Here is a 13,966-nt window from a genome sequence, read left to right as displayed (position 1 = left end):
TTCAATGACTTGGCCTTGAGAGTATGGTGTTGGAAAACACCAGGTCAGGCAGTATCCTGAGAAGCAGGGCCTGCTGTGCTTTTCCATCATCACTCTCTCAACTTATAAAAGTATTTTCTAAGTGAGCTCGCTTAGCTAGAAGGTTTGTTTTTAGTCATTTCATCACCATACTAGGTAACATCATCAATGAGAGTCTCTGGCGAAGCACTGGTGGGATTTCCTGCCTCTCCATTTATAGGTCTTGGTTTCTTAAGGTGGGTGATGTCATTTCCATTTTTTCTTTCAACTGATCCCCAGCATCTGTAGTCCTCACTTTCTCCAAATGTCTTGGCCTCAATCGCTTTCTGTGACAACAGAATTCCACAGGCTTGCCACTCTCTGGATGAAGAAATTCCTCCTCAGCTGAGTCATAAATGGCTTACTCTATATCCTTAAACTGTGATCCCTGGTCCTTGACTCCCTTGTGATTCAAAACATCCTTCCTGTGTTTACCCTGTCTGGTCCTGGGAGAATTTTATCAGTGTCTATGAGAACTCCCCTCATTCTTCTAAACTAGAGCCTAGGTTCTTCTGTATACTGTTGTATCATCCTTACCACTTGTCTTCCCACCTATTGTTATGGGCCTATAAACCATTCACACAAGTGTTATCTTTTTGTTATTTCTTACTCTACCATACAGATTCTACATCTGCTAATCCAAGATCATTTCTTGCCATTGTACTTATTCTATCCAAAACTAACAAAGCTACCCAATCATCTTTTCCTTCTGCCTATCTTTTTGAAAAGTCACATACTCCCTGAATATTTAGTTTTCAGATCTGATCTGTAACAATGTCTTAGTAGTGGCTATAAGGTAATATGTCTCAACCTGTATTTGTACCATTAATTCATTTATTTTGTTCCAAATATTCAAGTAAAGAGCCATGAATTTTGCATTTTTACATTTCCTTTTAGCCCTATTTGCTGCTATTTTTCTATGATTTTACACTCGGTCTCTTCCTGATCCATTCCGGATATCGTTATCCAAATAGCTGTCCTGAAATGCTGCCATATTCCTTTGCTTTGTGGTCCTACCTTTTCCCCTATCCCAAACCCTGCTTATTCTTATTAGTTTAAAGCCATCTCACAAACCTAGTTATTCAATTCCCTAGAAAATTGATCTCTGTATAGTTCATAGTCCCACTGGAACAACTTGCATCCATCCAGTATTGGTGCCTGTGCTTCATGAACTGAAACCCAATCCACCCATACCAATGTTTGAATCAGATATTTAACTCCTTAACTTTATTTACCCAATGCCAATTTTCCCATGCCTCAAGCATTAATCCTGAGATTATTATCTTGGAAGTTCTGCTTTATAATTTAGCTCCTAACCTTTCAGATTCTTTCTAGCAGTTCAAATTCTTCCATTTCTCTCTGTCCCATCCTCCCAGCATCTTGAAAGCTTCAATAAAATTGTGCCTTGACTTTATAAATTCAAGACAATACAAATCTAGTTTGTACTTTAACCCTTGGTACTAGTAAATCTATGCCAAACTCTCTCCAAGGGCAATACATCCTACTGCCCAGAACTACTTGCAGTACTGCAGATTTGCTGCTTTTTGCTTCCCTCACTGACACAATTGCACAGTTAATTACTGTAAATTACAACTTCACACACCAGCTCTCCTCACCTCCAATCTAACAACATTTCTCAATTATTGTTGTTAAAGGAAGTTGGGTAATACTTGGAGCACAATGAGGTTGCCGATTGGGGCTGACTGTTTTGTGCATTGCTTTTTGAAGCAAAATTCAGCACTCCTCTTAAAATTTCCAGCTGTCTTCTTAAGGTGCTCAGGCACCACCTATACACTTATAAAATATGAAAGCTACAGGAAAACTATTATTATGCGAGTAAATATTGAATGTTTCTTCTTGGTGCCAGGATTAAATAAATAATCAAATAAACTTTGTTGAACTCCATTCAGAAATTAATCATCTAAATTATTTTTTGGTTAATCATTGACCATACTGCTTTACTCAGCCATTGCATTCTAATAATTTCTCCAGCAAAGTCTAGTGGAAATTGTCTATGAGGACTATAGTGCTCCTAATTTTTATGGAATTTGTTGTCAACACAGCAAATTCAAGTACCCATATCAACAAAATCAAACTTAATCTCCACAGAATTCATGTTAATCTGTACAGGGGCTGAGTTTGTAAAGGCATAAAAACATAAGGCCTAGGAGCAGGCATAGGGAATTCAAACTCTTGAGCCTGCTCCACCACTTATGATCATGGCTGATCTCAGCTAGGCCTCAACTCTATTTTTCTGTCCCCTGGAGGATGCTGCAAGAATGATATTGAGCAAAGTGATCCCAGTTTTGCGTCTCATGTGATTTGCCCTCACTAGAGGTGGAAAACAGCAAGTTTAGCTAATCCTCATTGCCCTCTGACCCATTTTGAAAATATTGCATGAGGCAAGACAGGATCAGCTGCAATGCTGTCTGCCAGCATTCAATGTCTCTGTTCACAAATGACAAGTGAGTCTCAGAAAAATGTTATTACCCTGGAAATATAGTCAAGTCAACACGAACTACAGAAGCAAGAAAATAGATGGCAACGTGAATTTTTCCTTATGTTAATGGCACTGAGACGCTTAGCAGGGACATTATATAACAAAGTATAATTGCTGTGGTTCTGTTCGCCGAGCTGGAAGTTTTTGTTGCAAACGTTTCGTCCCCTGGCTAGGCGACATCATCAGTGCTTGGGAGCCTCCTGCGAAGCGCTTCTTTGATGTTTCCTCCGGTGTTTATAGTGGTCTGTCCCTGCCGCTTTCGGTTGTCAGTTTCAGCTGTCCGCTGTAGTGGTTGGTATATTGGGTCCAGGTCGATGTGACATCCGGAAGCGGCAGGGACAGACCACTATAAACACCGGAGGAAACATCAAAGAAGCGCTTCGCAGGAGGCTCCCAAGCACTGATGATGTCGCCTAGCCAGGGGACGAAACGTTTGCAACAAAAACTTCCAGCTCGGCGAACAGAACCACAACAACGAGCACCCGAGCTACAAATCTTCACACAAACTTTGAACAAAGTATAATGCTAAGCTATATAAAGAAATATTAGGTCAGATAAGGAAAGTTTTAAGGAGTGTCTGAAAGTAAGGAGGTGAGGTAGAGAAACAATTCCAGTGCTTGTATTCCATGTAACTAGAGGCACAATGTAAATACTAGAGGAATTAAAACTAAGAATTGAAAGGAGAACAAGAATAGATGCTACAGGATACTTGAGATTAGGATGGGAGAGCAGGAAAAGAAGCCAATTGAAATTAATATCTGACTATGATAGATAAAATTGGAACCAGTGGACAGAGATTGGAGGAAAATGGTTTGACTCTACCGTCAAACAGAAAAGATCAAGAGGGAAAGATTACCTTTGTCACAATTAAGAAAAGGCAGTGGATTCATACAGAGTGGAGGCAATTTAGTCAGAGCATTAGCTGTAAAATCAGCTATCGGTGTATAGCAAAGAATTATTCACCTTTTCTCTATCTTCTGCTTAAGAGCTTCTTTCTTTATTATAGAATACCTTTCATTCAGAACTGGCTGCACAGGAAATATCAAATGATACTAGTATTAATAAACATTAGGCCATGTCAATTGATAAGCTCTTGTAACATTTATATTCAAATGAAATAGCACAAGAAGAATTGGTGCCTCAAACCTCCATTAGTGATATTTCAGAAAGTCTTTGATCTGCGTTCCTAGATGCAGGTCTATCTGAAGATTGCGACAAATGGACTTGTACATGAAAAGATTGGCCAAACTATCCTCTGTCCCTGAAGTTTGAATTGGGTCAACCACAAAAGAATAAAACAAAAATTTTACTTCATTTGGGTTCACAAAGTAAACTTAATTTACTTCACAAAATGCTATGGTATCTTTGACTGGGAGTACCAAATATGACAAAGTTTTGTGCTGCTAATTTAGATAAATTTGGAATTGGATTAATCAACAAATTATATGTGTATTCTTTCCATTACTGGGCTAGTAATTCAAAGGCCTAAACAAATATTGAGAATCATTTCAGTTCCAATCTCACCCTAGTATTTTGAAAACTTGAATCCAGTGCAATGCATTTGTGAATAAAATGTTAATATTAAAAAAAAACAAGCATTCACAAATCTTTTCATTAACCAGGGATTTTGAGGAACTCAAGTCCTGTATGGAATTCAAATCTTAAATGTCCTCTGAAGTGGCCTTGTTTTACTTAGTTATATAAATTAGTTAGAGCAAATGGCCAAAAAGGCAATCACCACTTTCTTATTGCATCTATAGTTGGAAATAAATGAGAACTGTGCCAAAAATACTGACCTCTTTTGAATAAATTAAAGGAAAATGCACTTTTATAGCATTAGGAAAATGGGTTTCAGCCTTGTCTTGATTTTAATCTGGTTCCAGGGATGAAAGGTTGATATACTTACACTTAGCTATGTATAGTACTATTTCCAAATGGAGGTATAATGGTACCTGTACATTTGTGTTGAGTTATTGCTTCTTTCATTTGCACAGTGCATGTAAGTGTTTCCTGGTTTATGCCTATTTCTACTGGATAATCTGGCTCAAATGAATATTGGAAAGATTGCTCTACATTAGCACTCCAAATTTATGTTATTTGATGTGCTCATGGCAATCCAGACAGGTTAGGTTCAGGCCCAGGAAAATGGTCTTATATGTTCACAGTACTTTAATGTTAGAAAATTATGAATGATCTGATGATAGGCCACATACTTGAAACAATAAAGCTGTGCTTTTCTGTCCCCGAATGCTTCCTGACCCGCAGAATATTTTCAGATATTTTCTATTTTTATCCCTAATTTTGCAGTTTCATATTTCAAACATGTTTTGTCAGTGATGACAGTAGGGTAACCCATAGCTCAATCATTAGTGCTGACAGGTCAACATGTATCAATGCTGGTCCCCACCCTAGACTGATGGCCAGGGTTAGTAACAAAAAGGGAATGATTTATTCTGATATACAACAAAACAAGAAAAATGAGTTATGGACATCAGGTTTATTATCATGGACAGAAATGATGCTGGAATGTTACTAAATGATGAAATGAAGGACAGGGTGCTGGCAGCAACAAAATCATTAAAAGAAGCTAGAAATTGTGGACAAAATATGGAACATTGTAATTGTTTTGCATAACAGATTAAGGACCAGAGGAGAAAGAACTATTCTGAGAGCAGATGGTAGTGCCAGGCTAGTGTGAAGAATAGCTGAAAAAAACATTGTTGCAGAGAAGAAAAATGTGGTGAGACCAGTGATGGAGTTGAAGTTGCCTGGAAGGAGAAGAGAAAGCCCAAGACCGGATGGAAAGATGTAGTAGAAAGAGGCTTTAACGGATTGAAAGAGGCATAGTTGATGGACAGGAGGCGATAACAAGGGTATTTAATAACCATTGTCATGACCCGAAGTAAAATGCAAGCAACCAAAAAAAAAAGAGAACAGTCTGGTGACCCACGGCTAATTTTCCAAATGCTTCATTGTTTAGAATGAGAAATTAGTTCACTTCTGCCATGGAAAAAACTGCGGAATGTTCTCAAATTTCATTTCATTTAAAGTGTCCAGTGATCTATGTATGCTGTCTAACACACAATGAATTACTAACTTATATAAGATTGTATAACAGATACATAGGGTAAGTTCTTTGGTAATTTGAAGTGGTAAATAAATCACCAGATAGATTTGCATCTTTCACTCATGAAAGATGTACACGATCATCTGTTTTCAATAATCACACAAAATCTAGAGCTATCCAAATTGTGTTATTGCCTTAGTGCCTTCAGTTGTGATATTGCTCCTTGTATTATGACGAGCTCCATAAAATGTATTGGTGACCTAAAGGTATTGCTGCCTGAGGAAGGAGTGGGGATTCCGAAAGCTTGCAGTTTCAAATAAACCTGTTGGACTACAACCTGGTGTGCAGCCTGAAGGAAGAAGATGGCTCGATAACGTCATCTCAGGCTGAAATCATGAGGATCAGCAAATCCTTCTATGCCAGTCTTTACGACTCGAAGCCAACCGACAGCACAGCCTCCCAGTCGTTCCTGTCCTCTATCATGGAGGTCTTAGATGACAGAACACAGGAGAGGCTGGACCAGCCGCTATGTCTGGACGAGCTGACCAAGGCCCTCAAGTCCTTCAAAAAGAATAAAACTCCCGGACGTGACGGCTTACCGGTCGAGCTCTATTCCGCTCTGTGGGACTTGATTGGCCAGGACCTGCTGGAGGTGTATGTCAGTATGCTTCGGGCAAGTACCATGAGTGAATCCATGAGGAAAGGCATCATCACCCTCATCTACAAGTGGAAGGGGGAGAGGGACGAACTCAAAAATTGGAGACCAATCTCACTATTGAATGCGGATTACAAAATCTTGTCAAAGGTCATCGCCAACCGGGTCAGGTCTGCTCTGAGATTGGTGATCCACCCTGACCAAACCTGTGCTGTACTGGGCAGGAAGATCGCTGAGAGTCTCGCACTCCTCAGGGATATGATCACCTACGTGCAGGACAGGGGGTTGGACACCTGCCTCATCAGCCTGAACAAGGAGAAAGTCTTTGACAGGATATCACACACGTATATGAGAGATGTTCTCTCCAAAATGGGCTTTGGAGAGGGAATCTGTAATTGGATCAGACTGCTCTACACCAATATTGTCAGTGCAGTCTCGATCAATGGGTGGGAATCAGATAGCTTCCCAGTCAGATCTGGAGTCAGGTAGGGCTGCCCTCTCTCTCCTGCCTTGTTTGTGTGTTGCAAAGAGCCATTTGCCAAGTCCATCAGGAAGGATGCGAGCCTGAGAGGGGTGACTATTCCTTGCAATGGGGGGCTGCAAGTTAACGCCTCCTTGTACATGGATGACGTCGCCGTTTTCTGCTCGGATCCGCTGTTGCACAGATTCATGTGCAAATGTGATCAGTTTGAAATGGCCTTGGGAGGCCAAGGTAAACCGAGACAAGAGCGAAGGCAAGGCTTTTCGGGAACTGGGCTGACCAATCCTTCATCCCCTTCTCCGTCAGGACTGACCACCTGAAAGTGCTGGGTATTTAGTTCAGAGGAGCTGGGGCGTGCGCCAAGTCTTGGGAGGAGCGTATCAGCAAAGTGAGGCAGAAACTGGGCAGATGGAAGCTACGGTCGCTCTCCATCATGGGAAAAAAAACCTGGTCATCAGGTGTGAGGCACTGTTAGTGTTGTTATATGTGGCCAGGTCTGGCCTACTCCCAGTACCTGTGCCGCTGCAGTCACCCAGGCCATCTTCCAGTTTATATGGAGATCAAAGATGGACTGGGTCAGAAGGGACTTGATGTATAAAGATCTGGGCAACGGGGGAAAAAACACACCCAATGCCACCCTCACCCTGATGGCCACCTTTGTGTGTGGCTGCATCAAGCTGTGGCTGGCTACCCGGTACGCAAACACAGAGTGTCACTACGTTCTGAGGTTCTACCTGTCCCCGGTGTTGCGAAGGATGGGCCTGGACTCGCTGCTGCGGAACGCTCTGAGTAGTTGGGCCGTTTCGTATCACCTGTCCTTTGTGGAGAAGTTTATGAAGAAAAACACCTTTGACCACAAGTCCATCAGGAAGTGGTCAGCACGTAGTGTCCTTGAGACCCTTCGGGAAAAGGAGAGGGCGGATTGTCAAAGCCATTTGGCAGAATGCCTCACCGTCAGAACTTTCCAACAAGCAGCAAGACATGGCTTAGCTGAGAAAGGCTCTGCCTGTGAGATCCTTTATGCACGCCTGGACTCTCAGCCGCACTGCACGCTGCCCTCGAAGCGGCTGTGGGGGGGACGAGACTGTCACACACCTCCTTCTGGAATGTGCCTACGCAAAGGAAGTCTGGAGATGAATGCAGTGGTGTTTGTCAAGGTTCGTCCCGAGCAGCTCCGTGACGCGGGACTCCGTGCTCTATGATCTGTTCCCCAGGACGCACACCGAGATAAACATCAACTGTGCCTGGACGATCATCAACTCAATGAAGGACGCTTTTTAGTGTGCCCGAAACCTGTTGATCTTGCATCTGAAGGAGTTGACTCCGACTGAGTAGTGCAGACTGGCACATTCCAAGGTCCAGGACTACGTGTTGAGAGACGTGCTGAAGATTGGGGCAGCTGCTGCCAAGGCACAGTGGGGAAAGACTACCCTGTAAGGTCTGCCTGCCTAAGAAGAACAGGGGGCCCACTCAGTAAGTGGGCTCCGCTGACGCCTCAGCAAAAGAGCTGGATGATCAATGTACAGACTTGTACATATGAATGATTAATTCCGATCTCTGTATGTAAAGAAATGGAATGTTTACGTATGTATGGCATGACCAATTATATAGATATTAAAATAATTTTATGAATAAAGTATATTTTTGAAATTAAACAAAATGTTTAACTTAAAACCCCAGTCTTAACAACGGCAGCCTCCACATTATAAAAAGTATGAAGGCAACTGAGGTACAATTCTAGTTCACAAATGGGCAACATGTTCTCTGTAAATAATGCACTTAATCATACCACAAAAGTTATTTATCCTTCATACCTTTCCTTCCTAGATTCATACGGCATGGAAAGAGACCCTTTGGTCCTACTCATCCACCTTTCACAAACTAAACTAGTCCCATTTGGCTGCATTCGATCCAAATCTCTCTAAATCTTCCCTATTCATGTATCAATCCACATGTCTTTTAAATGTTGTAACTGTACCTGCATATTCGCTTCCTCTGATAGTTTATTCAACATGTGAACCACCCTTTGTGTAAAGAGATTGCCCCTCAGGTCCTTTTAAATCTTTCTCTTCTGACTTTAATGCTCCCTAGTTTTGAACTTGCTTCCTCCCCCCCCACCCCAGGAAAAAGGGCTTTGCTATTCACATTGTTGATGACCTTCATGGTTTTATAAACCTCGAGAAGATCACTCCTCAACTTCCTACGCTCCAATGAGAAAGGTCCCAGCCTATCCAGCCTCTGCTTATAACTCAAACAGTCCAGCCCTCTCAACATCCTGGTAAATCTTTTCTGTACCCTCTCCAATTTAATAAAATTCTGTCTTTCCATTTTTGATTTAAATCTACAAATTTATCAGCTCAACTACATTGCTATTTTCTGTGCAGTTCCAATGATATCATATGACAGAAGTAAAAACAAAATCTAAAGCTTTACTTCATTCTGAATGTTGTCATCCAATAATTGCTTTGGATTCATGCTTCTTTAGTTGTTGGTTAAACATCTTGATATTGAATTTTAATATTCTTTCATGGGATGTGGGAGTTAGTGGCAAGGCCAGCATTTATTGCTCATTCCTTATTGCCCATGCAAAGTTGGTAGCAATCTGTCAGCTCACTACCAACCAATTATTAGATGACAACATTCAGAATTGTTAAAAATGGAGTTTGAGGATATTTGTCCAGAGCCAGGGAAGGAATGGTAGTATTTTCCAAGTCAAGATTATGTGTGGTTTGGAGAGGAATTTAAGATGGTCATATTTCCAAGTATCTACTGCCCTTGCAGTTCAAACTGGTAGAGGTTGCTGATTTGGAATATGTTGTTGAAAGACCCTCAGTGAATTGTTACAGTGTATTTTGTAAGTGGAACATATTGCTAGCACTGTGCATCAATGGTGGAAGTAGTAAATGTTGAAGGTAGTGGATTCAGCCAACAAAGAAAAAAACTGCTTTGTCCAGAATGATGTTGAGTTTCTTAAGTGTTGTTCCAAGCAAGTGAGGAGTACTCCATTATATTCCTGACTTGTACCTTGTCTTAAATAGTGGACAGGCTTTGGGGAGTCAGATGGTGAGCTACTCACTGCAGAATTCTAGACTCTGACCTGCTCTTGTAGCCACAGTATTTATATGGCTAGTCCACTCAGTTTCTTGTGAATAGTAAGTTCCTGGATGTTGATGTTGGGAATTCAGCAAAAACATTTCCATTGAATGTCAAGGGAGATGGTTAGATTCTCTTCTCTCTTGTTGGTGATTGTCATTGCTTGACACTTGTGTGGCATGATTATTATCTGCCACTTGTCAGCCAAAGCCTGAAGATTGTTCAGATCCTGTTACATTTGAGCATGCACTGTTTCAGTATCTGAGGAGTCATAGAGGGTGCTGAACATTGTGCAATCATCAGCAAACAGCCCCATTTCTAATCTTATGATGGGGGAAACATCACTGGGCCAAGCACCTGGTTGGGTCCAGGTCAATTAATTACAAGATGAGTGAAGCTACTCAAATAAGGAAGGTCAGAACTTCAAACCCATAGACATCAGATTTAACAAGTCAGTCTTAGTTGGGAAAGCAGGAACTAAAGAATTATGTCAATAATCGGGGCTTATGCCCGAAACGTCGATTCTCCTGTTCCCTGGATGCTGCCTGACCTGCTGCGCTTTTCCAGCAACACATTTTCAGCTCTGTCAATAATCAAAGGCTAGGGAATAGCAAACCTTCTATCTATTGTGTTTTAGGTAGGGACATTTGATAGGGAACATCCTAGATGATAAAACTCTCCAGTATAAGCAAGTTGATATACATTCTTTTGTGAGACCAGTAGGTATGGTCTTTCAGATCACGCTGCTTCCGTGTCCTGAATTCCCCTAACCACCCACCAGCATTCTGTCCAGAATCCCCTTCCTGACACAATCACTGGCACAGCTACCCTGAAGCATTTAAGGTTTCCCTGAGTCTGATAGATGCTGATTGTCCACCATACCCATTCCATTTATTACTCCATTTGGACATTAAGTGGAATAAAACTAATAGCTTCCCACTGGAAACCCTGTAGCTTTTCGTCCTCAACTCCAGCCTTTCTAATGGCATGAAGAAAACATCTTAGGGTGTATTAGCTCATCAACACTTCAACATCAGCAAACCAATTGTCATTGGAGCATGTCCTTCAGATCAAGAGTTTATAGCCATTTTAGATTCATTCACGGATATGACCATAAGACATTGTAGCTGAAGTAGCCCATTCAGCCCATATTATCAGTCATGTATAATCTGATAATCCTCAATTCCGCTTTCCTGCTTTTTACCCATAACTCTTGAGTTTGTTACTGATTAAAAATCTGTCTGTCTTGGCCTTGAATATGTTGAATGATCAAGGCTTGACAGTCCTCTGCAGTAAAGGATTCCACAAATTGACTATTATCTGAGGGAAAAAATCCTTCTTATCTCTGTCTTAAATGGATGAGCCCTTACTCTGAAATTATTCCCTCTGGTCCTAGATTCTCACACAAGGGGAAACATCTACTTGCATCTTCCTTGTTAAGTCTTCTAAGAATCTTCATTCTTCTAAACTCCAATGAATACAAGACCAAACTACTCAAACTCTCATCATAAGAAAATTCTTCTATGTCCAGGATTAACCTCGTGAACATTCTCTGGACTTCTTTCAATGCCAGTATATCTTAGATAAGGGGCCAGTGTTCTAGGTGTGGCCTAACTATTGCTTCGTATGGTTTTAGCAAGACATCCCTAGTTTTATATTTCATTACCTTTGAAATAGAGATCAACAATCTATTTGTTTTTCCTATTACCCACTGAACTTGGATGCTAGCTTTTTGTGATTCATGCACAAAGTGACACAATTTATATAATACTCAGTTCCTCTATTCTTCCTGCCAAAGTGCATAACCTCATATTTCTCACATTTTATTTCATATCCAATTTTTGGCCTGCTCACTTCACCTGTTTATATCCTTCTGCACACTATTTGTGTGATCCTCACCATGTGTCTTCCCACCTATTAGACCATAAGTCAGTATGGTTTCATTAAGGGGAAGTCATGCTTGACAAATCTGTTAGTATTTTTTGAGCAGGTAACGAGTATGTTAGACCAAGGAGAACCAATGAATGTTATGTATCTGGACTTCCAGAAGGTCTTTGATAAGGTGCCATACAGGAGGTTGCTGAATAAGACAAGGGCCCATGGTGTTAGAGACAAGGTACAAGCATGGATGAAAGATTGGCTGTTTGGCAGAAGGCAGAGGGTCGGATAATAGGGTCTTTCTCAGTATGGAAGCCGGTGACTAATGGTGTTCCACGAAGGTCAGTGTTGAGACCACAACTTTTCACTTTATACATTAACAATCTGGACAAATGAACTGAGGGCATTCTGGCTACGTTAGCAGATGATACAAAGATGGATGAAATCCAAATATTTTACATTTAATTGTTTCTCTTTATCCATCCTGTTTGCTACTTCATCAAAGAATTACAATACATTTATCAGGCATGATTTATCCTTCCTGAAACCATGCTGACTCTGTTTGACTATATTTCATATTTTTAAATGCTCAATTTTACATCCTTTGTAATAGAGTTTCCAAATGACAAATGTTAAGCTAACTGCCCAATAGTCTCTCTTCCTTTTTGGATTTGGAGATGCCGGTGTTAGACTGGGATGTACAAAGTTAAATATCACACAACACCAGGTTATAGTCCAACAGGTTTATTAACAGGTTAAACCTGTTGGACTATAACCGGTGTTGTGTGATTTTCCCTTTTTGGAATAAGAGTGTAACAGTTTTCTAATCCTCTAGCATTTTCCAGAATTTAAGCATTTTTAGAAGAATACTACTAGTTTTAGAAGAATTCACTGTCCCTGTAACTGCTTCCTTTAATATCCTAGTATGCAATCCATCAGGTCCTCAGGACTTGTAAGTCTTTAACCCATTAGTTTCCCTAGTATTTTTTCTCTATTAATAGTAATTGTATGTTTTCTCTCCCCCATTCACTTCCTCTTTAGCCCCTTGTAGTAGTAGTTTTGAAATGCTATTAATGTCTCCTACAGTGAAGACTGATGCAAAGTAATTAGGAGTTGGTTAGCTTAGTTGGCTGGGTGGCTGGTTTTCAAAGCAGCATAATGCCAACAATGTGGGTTAAATGTTTGCACTGATTGAGGTTACCATAAAGGACTCTTCTTTTCAACTTGATATGGTAATCTTCAAGTTAAACTGTCTCCCTCTAAGGAGAAAGTAACCTTATGTTCATAGAGTCAGTCTGGTAGACCTATGGTGACTTTACCTTTTTAATCATTCAACTCTTTTGCCATTTCCTGGTTTCCTATTATCATTTCACAAGTGTCAACCTCTAAGAGGCCTATGTTCACTTTAGCTTCTCTTTTTTTTCTTATATATTTAAAGAAGTGTGTAATGTCCATTTTTGTATGACTTGTAATTTACGCTCATAGTTTATTTTTTATTCTTTTGAACTTTACTTTCTTCCTCTTTTAATTGGCCATCTATGCTTGCTTTTAGAACTAATGAGAAAAGCTCATAGGAAGTGAATGGAGTCCATCTTGACTTTGGATTCACACAGCTTTCAAGCCTTGACAAACAACAACAGGGCAAAATCTTTGTAGTTATCACAGGCAATTGTCAAAAAAAATCTAACTTTTAATGAAGGTCTATATGTCCCATTTATGCTTTGCCACAAGGCAATCTTTTAAGTTATGAATACAGGTTTTCAACAAAAGTAACCAAAGTGATTTATTTGATGGCAAGCCCAATGCTAAAGTTCCATTCACAAGTGGGGCAGCACAGTGGCTCAGTGGTCCTCACAGCACTAGGGTCCTGGGTTCAATTCCAGCCTTGGGTGACTGTCTGTGTGGAGTTTGCACATTGTCTGCGTGGGTTTCCTCTGGGTGCTCCAGTTTCCTCCCGCAGTCCAAAAATGTGCAGATCAGGTGAATTGGCCTGGCTAAATTGCCCATAGTGTTAGGTGAAGGGGTAAATGTAGGGGAATGGGTCTGGGTGGGTTACTCTTCAGAGGTTGGTGTGGACTTGTTGGGCCGAAGGGCCTGTTTCCACACTAGGGAATCTAATCTAATCTAATGTCTGGATCATCAACTGAATGTGAAAAATACAATACATAAAATATTAGCCGCAGTAAATATTCTACTGACGAAAAATATTCGAAAGCATTTCTCCTGCCTCCTCGG

At 40.7% G+C, this 13,966-nt stretch overlaps 1 protein-coding gene and 1 pseudogene across 1 annotated transcript in view; one reads left to right on the top strand and one right to left on the bottom strand.

Moving 5' to 3' along the window:
* Window positions 1-13,966, bottom strand: part of LOC122559788 (uncharacterized) — a 50,116-nt gene that overhangs the window by 14,372 nt on the left and 21,778 nt on the right. The gene's annotated exons all lie outside the window — the stretch shown is intronic.
* LOC148152230 (uncharacterized) lies at window positions 6,905-12,023 on the top strand (annotated as a pseudogene).

The sequence above is a fragment of the Chiloscyllium plagiosum genome, unplaced genomic scaffold (genome assembly GCF_037043375.1).
Source record: "Chiloscyllium plagiosum isolate Xiang-an unplaced genomic scaffold, Cpla_swu_hap1 HiC_scaffold_1, whole genome shotgun sequence".
In the NCBI taxonomy this organism is placed as follows: Eukaryota; Metazoa; Chordata; class Chondrichthyes; order Orectolobiformes; family Hemiscylliidae; genus Chiloscyllium; species Chiloscyllium plagiosum.
Note: the sequence above shows the minus strand (reverse complement) of the source record. Positions and strands in the feature narration are given on the sequence as shown.